General features: G+C 38.6%; 1 pseudogene; it reads left to right on the forward strand.

The window, feature by feature from the left end:
* The first annotated feature begins 8,565 nt into the window (after nucleotides 1-8,565).
* On the forward strand, nucleotides 8,566-10,674 carry LOC132053810 (3-ketoacyl-CoA synthase 20-like; annotated as a pseudogene).
* Nucleotides 10,675-11,303: the final 629 nt, after the last annotated feature.

Consider the following 11,303-nt stretch of genomic DNA (forward strand, 5'->3'; position numbering starts at 1 on the left):
ATTTTTGCTCAGCAGTAGCAAGAGCGTCGGCATGATCAAATGAGAAAAGATCAAGTCCTTTCAAAAAATTGAAGCGGGCCTTAAGAACAGCCAGGTTAAAAGCATTTTGCTTTTCCACGACATGGGATTCTTCCAACCGCTTGACTTTCAGCTTATACTGGTCTTTCCGGAGCATGAGTTGTTTCCAGCGCTTTTGCAAAACCTCTAACTTTCTCAACACCTTAGCAATAAATCTATTTTTCTTCTCCAACGAAGCTTTCATCTCGAGATCCTTCTCAATGTACTTCTCCTCAATCGCAACTATGTCTCTCTTACTTTGGTTTAAATCAATTAAAGCTCTAGTTAGATCCCCAGAGTCTTAAATGCTCTTAACTTGTAATGATTGAAATTTTGCATCAAGCTCGGCAAATTCGGCATCCCGAGAGGAAAATCTATCTCGGAGATTCTGGATATCCTCATTGGCTTTTTCAAATTTGGCCTCCGTTTGAATGAGTTTCACCCTCAAATTGCCAATGGTCATATCCTTCTCGGAAATCTCTCCTTTCAGTTTCGGGAAGTCAGATACCTGATCTTGAAGACGCTTCAACTCTACTTTATATACATTAACTTCCGCCTTGGCTTCTTTTAATTCTGCATCAGAGCAAGATTGCTTTGCTTTCAAAGCCGATAACTCCTGAGTTAGAGCAACATTATCTTCATTGAGTTTGTCAATGTGTTTTGATTGACCCTCAGAACTCTCCAAACTCCCCTCCAAATAAGTCTGAGCCTGCAAGCAAATTATCAAAAGTTATAACAAATTAAGAAGAATTGGTGGAGGAAAATTTATATAGAAGAAGGTGAAAAGAAACATACCTAGACCATAAGCCCTAAAGCAATCATGTTCATCTGATATGTGGGCATATCCTTTAGAACGGCATGTTCTTTTGGTCCTATGAAATTATTGGCAAAAGTACTCATCACATGAGGATTAGCCAATAAATTCACCTCATCAGATAAACTGAAAGATCGGGTATGATTAATAGTAAGAGGAACAAAAGACTGCATCCATTTGATTGTGGGATCATCAGCCCGAAGAGATTCATCACCAGTATCAATTTCACGCGAATCCTCGTGAACAGGTCTTTTTCTTTCTGCATAATCAGAAGACCCCAGAAGGAGTTGCAGTATCGCACGGGAGGGTGTCAACTTTAGGAGAACCATCAACTTCAACCCGAGAGGCATCAACTTTGGGAACATCGGCAATCTCTAACCCGACAATGTCAATCTCGGTTATATTAACAGCGGCAATTGTGCTTTGGAAAGGCACCTTGGAAGCATCATCAATGATTATCACTTCAGGGAGAGTAGCCGGTAAATCTTCTTCCCGAGAAGGAACTTCAAGGATGCTAGATAAATCTTCAGAACCCTTCATCGGAGATGCCACTGGGACATTTGCCACATTAATAAGAGAAAGGTTAGTTCTTCTTCTTTTCCTCAAAATTAAAGGCATATCTTCCTCGGAATCTGAACTTTCAGTGCTAAGCCTACCTTCAGTCTTCCCCATCACGGAAGGTCCTGAAGAGGATTGCTTCTTCAGTCTCCTCTTCTTGAGAACAGGTTTACCAACACCCTTTGAACCTTCCACCTCCGCACTCGATCTTTTTCTGACAATAGAACGAATATTGTCTAGTGTTGAGTCGTCATCATTTGGAAGAATCAAAGCTTTTGATGATGATCTCTTTTTACTGGAACGACCTGACAAAATAAAGACAATAAAGACAATTGTAATCAGGAAAAGAAGGTTAATAATATCTTTATTCTTTCCGGAATCATCCAAAGTGCGAATGCCCTATTGCACCGCCATTGATTCCCAAGTTCTAGCACTTGCCGAAAATCGGATCATTGTTTCTGTAAATGCACTAATATTCTCCGGAATATTTAACTCGAGATTAAAAGCTCTTGCATTCCACTTCTCCGGAAAGGACTCGACGTCACTACTCACTAACTGATGAGTAGGAATAAACACAAATTCAGTAAACCAAAAAGGGTCATGGCTATCTTCAGGATCCTCGAACAATTTATTCAAGCCTCTGGCCCTAAACATTATCATAGAACCCCTTATGAAACGAAGGGAGTTCAAATATAAAATATGATCCAAGGTAAGCTATGCATTGGCAAGACGAGCAACGTGTTGATATAATTGAATCAAACGCCAGACTCCCGGTGTAAGTTGAGCAACACATACTTGGAGACGGCGGCTTAATTGATCAATCAGCGAAGTTAACGGTAAATTAAACCCAATAGTAAAGGGGTAAAGATACACTGTGGAAAACCCGGGCAAATGAGAAGTAGCGCGCCTCTCCGATTCAGGAACAATAATCTCCACATTGTGATCCTTCCAATGACACCTTTCAATGACGAAAGGGACAAGATTTTCGATAATATGGGATTTAATCCCTGACATCATTGTCGTTCTTTCCCTATCAGATTCATATTCGTTTATCTTCACGTTAGTAGTATGAGAAGAATTTTTGGGGAGAACGCCATCCACAGAAGGAGGATTTATCTTTCCAACTTCAACAACACCAGCACTACCATATAAAGAAGAAGACCCAGTAGATGCAGCAGCAATAGCATCGCCCATCAATTTCTTGGAAGGCACTCTATTTTTAGGTTTTTCAACACCTACATGAGGAGGAAAAGCATCAACAATAACGGTCTTTTCTGGCAAAATGTTCTGAGAAGATGAAGGAGAAGACATGATTATGAATTCGAGGAAACAAAGAAGGAAAGGAAGCAAAGGAATTTAAAATTGAAGAACTTAGGAGCAGAAAAAGTTGGGATGAAATAGTAGAAAAAAGGTAAAATTTGAACTTTTGTAGAGAATGTAAAACCGCCATCATTACCTTGGGAAACAGCGGGAAAACGAAGGGCATGGTTGCAGCCAAGTGGCCCACGCCTGACTTCATCATTTAATGCGAGTCCTTTCAACTTCTGTGATTATACCACGTAGTCATCACGACAGTGGGCCATAATCCGCCATCAGTTAAAACGTTCCCTGTTCCATGGAAAGAAGAATTCAACTGTCTAATTAAGAGAGGATTAATGAAGATCGGCAAGACAATTTCTCGAAAACATTTTTGTGATGAACCCGAAAAATTGAGGGACTATCTGTATGGGTAAAAAATGTACTTGACACGTGGACCAATAAGTAGTCGACACACATCAGTATATTCAATGATGTACAAATATCAGATGGTAATGCCGAGCATAGCATTTATGGAAAGACAACTAATACCGGAGAATTGGTCAACAGAAAGAACATCAACGGAAACAACATCAAAGACCATCTTTACTACGCATTAAATGGAATTAATGCAGTAACGATAAAACAGCTCATAACGACCAGAATCAAAGAATTAAATGACAATCATTAATTCAGAAATTAATGATTGCCGTTACTTACATACAACGGGAAGGGCACCAAATAGGATGATATACCTACCTATAAATAAGATTTTCACTTGTATATAGGGGCATCCAATATTGATTGAGAAAGATACTTCTACTGATTATTATTTTTACTTAGTCTCATCATCATTATTCACTGATCATTAAGTTACTTGCTAATTCTTGGAAAGGAGAAAGTTCATACTATTGTTCATCACAATTGGCGTAAGCTTACTCTTCTTTTTTCTCTTTTATTACGTATTCCTTGTCAATTATTAATAACGTACTTGTGTTAACACTTTCATTTATATTGAATTACTACCAACTGTGGTTAACCTTAGAACAAATTCAACTATTTGGGTAAAATTCAAATTTTGACTCAAACAACCACAAAACTGAATTTCCCAGCTGAAAATATACTAAGGAACCATCTTTCAACGACTCAGCGGACTTCTAATTCGATGACACAATGACTTGAATTATGAGCATTGTGAACTCTCAAGTGCAATTGTGCGAATATGGAGTAACAAAGTAGAGAGACTTAGATCACTGTTACTCTTTAATAATGGATTAACAGATGACTTTTTAGGCAATCACCTAGGGTTTATAAAAATTTTATTCTATATTTTTTCAATTTAACGTGATATTGTTGGCGTTATTTGACTAAAAAAGCATAGCAAGTATAAAATACTTTAGTTAGGAAAAAAACGTACTTTATAATTGTATACGTTGAAAACCGGGGTCTAAGGTCTCGACCCGATGACCGAAGGTCCGGAACAATAACAAGGAGCAATAGGTCAGTATGGGCTCGACTGGTCGGATAGAAATGTTTCGGACTTAGTCATCCGGACGCAGCAGGATCTGAAGAGTTACGCTTCAGTTGATAAGAGTCCGAGAAATCAGGCCCGTTGCAGATTTCTCTCTGCACGTCACGCCACACAGCTTCTGAACCTGAGATTTAAGGAATCATTATCCCCATGATTGATTTAGTTCCCATGTATAACACAAACACTTGTATTATAAATAGGGAGGTGGACCCTTATAAGGGATCATCGCATCTTTTCTGCATACATATACGAAAAGCCCTAATTCTTAAGCTCTGTAAACATCAAAGGCGATATAATTCTATACAAATCGGTTCAAGTTTGAAGCTCTTAATCCCAATCCGGACCAGTCGTTGTGCTGTTCTTCAAGTCCACTGAGACTATCTCTTTACTTTCTTGTCATTTATCTTTGTTCATTGTTGTTATTCCTTTACTTAATTAACGAATCAAACCGCATATCCTTTAAACTACATACAAATTGAATTGTTACCTTTTTTAAGGGGTAAACAGTTTGGCGCCCACCGTGGGGCTAAGGATAATAGTGGTGATTTGTTTGTAACACAACTTTCACTTGTTCCTTTGCCTTTTGTGATTCAGGGTTAGCTTCGACATGTCGAATCTCAGCCACTCTGTTCACTTAAATAATGCTGAAAACAACAACCACAATGAGAACCTTGACAATGGGGTACCGTTGAACATTATGCCTCTAGTCGACCCAGTCGATGATCCTCCTGTTGATCCAAGTGTTGTCAACTCTAATGTAGCCATTAACGACAGTGGAGCTCCGCCCGCTAATAGGGCATCTGTTCGTAAGGTAGGCAAGAGAGGAAGAGGAGATTAACTTACGTGTGATTTATAATTTATTGCAGGAACATCAGGTAACTATGCTACAACACCAAGCAGTTATATCTCAACTCCAAAAGAACAACAACGAGATCGGGGTAGCGGAACCAAACCCAGTATCAGTGCCAGCTTGTAGGGAAGTTGAGATAAGTAGTAATCGTGAACGGCCGGTGCCTAACGAATCGTCCGAGGTGATAAAGATGTTGGACGCGTTGTCTAAGCGGATTGAGTCCAAGAAAAAGAAGGTAGAGGATTATAATTACCGAGTGGACCAGATTCCGGGGGCACCTCCAATTCTGACCGGGCCAGAGACCAAATATATTATTCGGAGGCCTTTTCCACCAAGTGCGGCTCCGAAGTTGATCCCAAAGAGATTTAAGATGCCGGATATCCCGAAATATGACGGGACAATGGATCCACAAGAACATATAACCGCTTACACCTGCGCCATAACGGGCAACGATCTGGAGGATGATGAAATTGAATCGGTGATGTTGAAGAAGTTTGGTGAGACATTGACTAAGGGAGCCATGTAGTGGTATTGTACGATGCTCCAAAGACTCTATTCCTTCCTTCGAGCCGGGTCAGGCCCTTGTTGGGCTGGACTCGGTCCCAAAAAAAAAAAAAAAAAAAAAAAAAAAGAGAAAACTGAGGCCCGCTTATGTATATATACATGTGGTATACTAAACGTATACCACTGTATATGTATGTATTATCGGGAAAATTTGCCAATTAATAAATGGCCAAAAATTAAAAAAAGGTTAATTACTAAAGCATTTCAATTATAACCAAATTAAAAACTAATTAATCAATTAATTTAAAACACGACCAATTTTATAATATAAACCGAGTTTGCAAACATGGCCTTAATTGAACCAAATCATGAGATTGATTATTTCAATTATGGCCTCAATTTGACTAATCGGTTGATGATTTCAATTGTAGCTGTAATTAAACACTCAATAAGCAGATTCACAAATATAACCATAATTAATTATTTAAATCAATTATAATTAATTTGAGAATTGTCAATATGATTTGATTATGCAGAAATTAAAGTTGAGGGGCAAAAATGATTATTTATTTTAATTAATCAATTTCCTTGAATTAAATGGCGTAAAATACTTGCTAATTTGGGCAATTAATTAAACAAGATAATAGTTATAAATTGCCTTTAATTTTAACAAATACTATAATTGTTGAAATAATATGTAAATTAATTTCCAAATGAATTTATAATATTTGTATAAATTATTTTAACAAATGAGAATGGTAAAATATTATCTACATAATCATTTTGACTTCTAAAAATAAATATTTCACTCCGTTTAATATTCAAGGACTCTGGGTAATTAAAATAAAATGAGAGGTCAAAAATTAGGTGTCAACAAAACCTCCGCTAATCCAGCATTTATTTGTAGTGCTAAGTGACTTTGGTGAAAAAAAGTAAATAGTTATGTGACTTTTGTATTAGAAAACATAATTAAGTGACTTTGGTGAAAAGAAGTGATAGTTAAGTAACCATTCATGAAATTTATCTCTATTTTGAACCATTGGGTTTTTATTTTTAAGTCGTGCGGATGCAAAAATTGACAGTTCTATTATCCTACGCAGTTAATAGCACTCACCGCCTATTCCCAAGTTCCGTGAGATATTTTCTTGTAAATGCAGGAGTATACATTGAATATACAAAAATTATTAATTTAGTTAGAACCCTGTAGAGTCTAACTTTTTCACTTTTTAAATCTATCAATCTTTATCTACTTAGGGACCTCATCATACTCAACAACAACAACATAACCAGTGAAATCCCACAATGTGGGGTCTGGGGAGGGTAAAATGTACGCAAACCTTACCCCTATCTCGGAAGATAGGGAGGCTGTTTCCGAAAGACCTTCGGCTCAAGAGAAAACACAACGAGAAAGGTTAGATAAGCACAAGCAGTTCAAAGCAAAATGCAAATGAAACTGAAGAAGCGAATAAGTCAAGATAGAGCAATCTGAAAAAAGGAAGCAGTAGCTATCATAGATAAATAAGATAATTGAAGTACAAGAAACAACATATAGTAGCAAGAATCAAAGGACAATAGAATATAGATCGAAACAGCGACTACCTACTAGCCTTCTACCCTAATCTGAGTCCTCCATAACCTCTTATCTAAGGTCATGTCCTCGGTAAGCTGAAACTGCGCCATGTCCTGTCTCAAAGACCTCTCCCCAATGTTTTTTCGGCCTACCCCTACCTCTTCTGAAACCATCCATAACTAACCTCTCACACCTCCGCACTGGGGCATCTGTGCCTCTCCTTCTCACATGCCTAAACCATCTCAGCCTCGCTTCCCTCATCTTGTCCTCCACTGATGCTACTCCAACCTTATCCCGGATATCTTCATTCCTAATCCTATCTCGCCTGGTGTGCCCACACATCCATCGCAACATTCTCATTTCCGCAACTTTCATCTTTTGGACGTGAGAGCTCTTGACTGCCCAACACTCTGCCCCGTACAACAAAGTCGGTCTCACAACCACTTTGTAGAACCTGCCTTTAAGTTTTGGCGGCACCTTCTTATCATACAACACTCCTGAAGCAAGCCTCCATTTCATCCACCCTGCACCAATACGATGTGAGACATCATCGTCAATATCCCCATTTTCTTATATAATAGACCCAAGATATTTGAAACTTCCTTTCTTTGGGATGGCCTGGGTACCAAGCCTCACTTCCACGCCAGGCTCATGTGTCACGTCACTGAACTTGCACTCCATGTACTCTGTCTTGGTTCTACTCAACTTGAACCCTTTAAACTCTAGAGTTTGTCTCCAAACCTCCAGCTTAGCGTTCACTCCACTGCGTAGCTCATCAATCAAGACTATGTCATCCGCAAATAAAATACACCATGACACCTCACCTTGAATTTGCCGCGTCAAACAATCCATCACTAAGGCAAATAAAAATGGGCTAAGAGCTGATCCCTGGTGCAACCCCATCTCCACTGGGAAGTGCTCCGAGTCTCCTCCCACTGTCCTTACCCTGGTCTTGGCTCCCTCATACATGTCCTTGATCGCCCTAATGTACGCTACAGGTACACCTCTGGCCTCCAAGCATCTCCATAAAACCTCTCTTGGCACTTTGTCGTAAGCCTTTTCTAGGTCGATAAAAACCACGTGCAAGTCCTTCTTTCTCTCCCTATACTGCTCCACCAGTCTCCTCACAAGATGGATGGCTTCTATAGTTGAGCGCCCCGACATGAATCCGAACTGGGTATCTGAAATGGACACTTCTCTTCTCACCCTCATCTCCACCACCCAACCACACTTTCATAGTGTGGCTTAGCAGCTTGATCCCTCTATAGATGTTGCAACTTTGAATATCACCCTTGTTCTTATACAAAAGAACCATCATACCTCATCATACTCAATACTCAAAATTTTATCGCTTTACTCATTCTCTTCTCTCTACTCCAAAAGAAATGGCAGAAAATGCTCCTAACGGAGAAGTTCAGCCAAAGTTGCCCAATTTCCTTCTCTCTGTTACACTTAAATATGTAAAACTTGGATACCATTACCTAATATCAAATGCAGTTTTTCTGCTCATCGTGCCAATGTTTGCTGCCGTGGGACTTCATCTTTTAACCCTTACTCTTGAAGACTTCATGAACCATGTTGTCGCGTTGAAATCTTGTTCAGCTCTTATTGTTTTCTTAGCCACGGTATATTTCATGAGTCGTCCAAGAATTGTTTACTAATTAGTCAACTTTGCGTGTTATGAGCCATGAACGTTTTATGATATCCAAACAACGTACACTAGAAAAAGGGTCAAACATCTTTGATGAAGAGAGTTTATTGTTTCAAAAGAAAATCTTTGAGAGGTCAGGTTTAGGTGATAAGACTTACATTCCGACAGAATCAAGTTGTACCCCTTTTAAATTTAACTTTAGGAGTAACCAAAATGAAGCAAAAACTGTTATAATTGGTGCCATAAATGATCTCTTGGCGAAAACGGGAGTGAAGATTCGAGAAATTAGGATTGTTATTGTCAATAATAGTGTGTTTAATCCAACACCTTCTCTTTCTTCCATGATTGTCAACCATTATAAGCTTGGAGTCGATGTGATTACCTATAACCTTGGCGGCATGGGTTGCAGTGCTGGACTCATTTCTGTCGACCTAGCTAACCGGCTTTTACAGGTTGGTAAATCTTCATTCTCACCCTTTAAGCATTTTTCTCGCAAACTTTAGAGTTAATTTTACGCATTGTCACTAGATTTTATTGGTTGTAATAGAAAAATGATGAAATTATCTTTTATTACATTAAAGTAACTGAATTTTACAAACTATAATAGTGAAGTCATAAAATTATTTTTCTGTCACTTTGAAGTAAATGAACTTTACTCGCTAAAGTCAGAGTAAAATCACCTTGAGGGTTGCTAGGTTTTGTTGTCACAATGGGTAAAGTATGGTGGCTTTACTATGATACTGGGTAAAATCGAGTTACTTTAATGTGATTTATTTGAGTTACTTCAACGTAATGGACAAACTTTAGTGACTTTACTATTATAATAGGAAAAATTCGATTACTTTAATAAATTAAAAGATAGCTCTGTAACTTTATCATTATGGTGGATAAAGTCTGATACGATATGAAAAATATTGACCCTACAAATTTAGTTAAGATACACAAACACTTCTATCTCTATGAAGGTTACAGTAACTTAAAAACTATTCCACTAGTTAAAGTCCCAATATCATACGAGCACTTAAGTTTTCCATTCCTTCTGGTGGTCAAAATTGCTAATATATGAAATCACATAACAGGGGCAAGCCAACACCTATGCACTTATAGTGAGCACAGAAATAGTCACAGTGGCCTTCTATACGGGGAAGCAGAGATCAAAGCTTTTACCAATTGTCTTTTCCGGATGGGTTCATCCGCTATTCTACTTTCAAACCGTTTCTCTGATCGTTGGAACTCAAACTATCAACTGATGCACGTTGTCTGCACCCGTAAAGGTGCGGATGACAGAGCTTTCTGATGTGCCTACCAAGATGAGGATGAGGATGGAAAGAGAGGCATATCATTGTCAAAAGACTTAATGGCAGTTGCTGGGAGGCCTTAAAAGCCAATATCACAACTCTTGGCCCTCTAGTCCTCCCCATGTCAGAGCAGCTCCTTTTTTTTCGCCTCCTTAATCGCGACAAATGTCTTTAAGAGGAAAATGAAACCATATATCCCGGATTTCAAGAAGGCATTCTAGCATTTCTGCATACATACAGGGTGAAGAGCTGTGTTGGATGAGCTTCAGAAGAAGCTTGAGCTCTCGGAATCGCTTATGGAGCCTTCAAGAATGACACTTTACAGATTCTGGAACACTTCAAGTAGCTCAGTGTGGTACAGTTTGGCCTATTCGGAGGACAAAGGGTGGATAAAAAAGGGTGACAGAGCATGGCAGATTGGTTTCGGATCAGGTTTCAAATGTAACAGTGATGTATGGCGTGCCCTGAGGACTGTCAACGCAGCCAAAGAAAAAAACGCTTGGACAGATGAGATTCAGGATTTCCCTATTCATCACCCATGTTGATGCTTATACGTATCTTGTTCATGTACTAGCTAAATGTATAATGGTCAATAACTGAAACTCGTGTAAAAAGGCAATCAAAATCACTCTAGTATATGTATTTTGCACCTAAAATTACAAAATAATTTAAGTTAGGCAAATTCACTTTTGCATTAGATCCAATTGATGGCATCCTTGTTAGTTGTTACTATCATTTATATGGAATTAATTCAGCAGATGTCGCTAGCAATTTTACCGAGTCAAATTAATAATGGTCTTCAAGTGAATGGAATGGAACCTTGCTCTATAGTCTTTACTCTGTTGTGGCAACAGAGACGAGTTCCTACCAGGGAATGGTGGGGATCGACCCGGAGAAATTGTTCCCCTTCTTCTCTATGGAGTAATATCTACTATCAGAAAAATGAGCTCTCCGATTTACTTGTTGATTGTTGGGAAAACGAAGAAGAATTGTAACACTTGGTACTTACCAACTGCCGATTTTAATATCTCACAAATGATTTCGTGCGAGCTATTTCCACTCGAAATAATGGAAGTATAATACAGGTTCTTTTCCTAGTTGTAACCGGGAAATCAAACATACCACAGTCTTGATTTTTCTGCCTTTAGAGAAGGTTTTATATATAGTCGATCAT

This window comes from Lycium ferocissimum, chromosome 4 (genome assembly GCF_029784015.1).
Source record: "Lycium ferocissimum isolate CSIRO_LF1 chromosome 4, AGI_CSIRO_Lferr_CH_V1, whole genome shotgun sequence".
NCBI classification, from domain to species: domain Eukaryota; kingdom Viridiplantae; phylum Streptophyta; class Magnoliopsida; order Solanales; family Solanaceae; genus Lycium; species Lycium ferocissimum.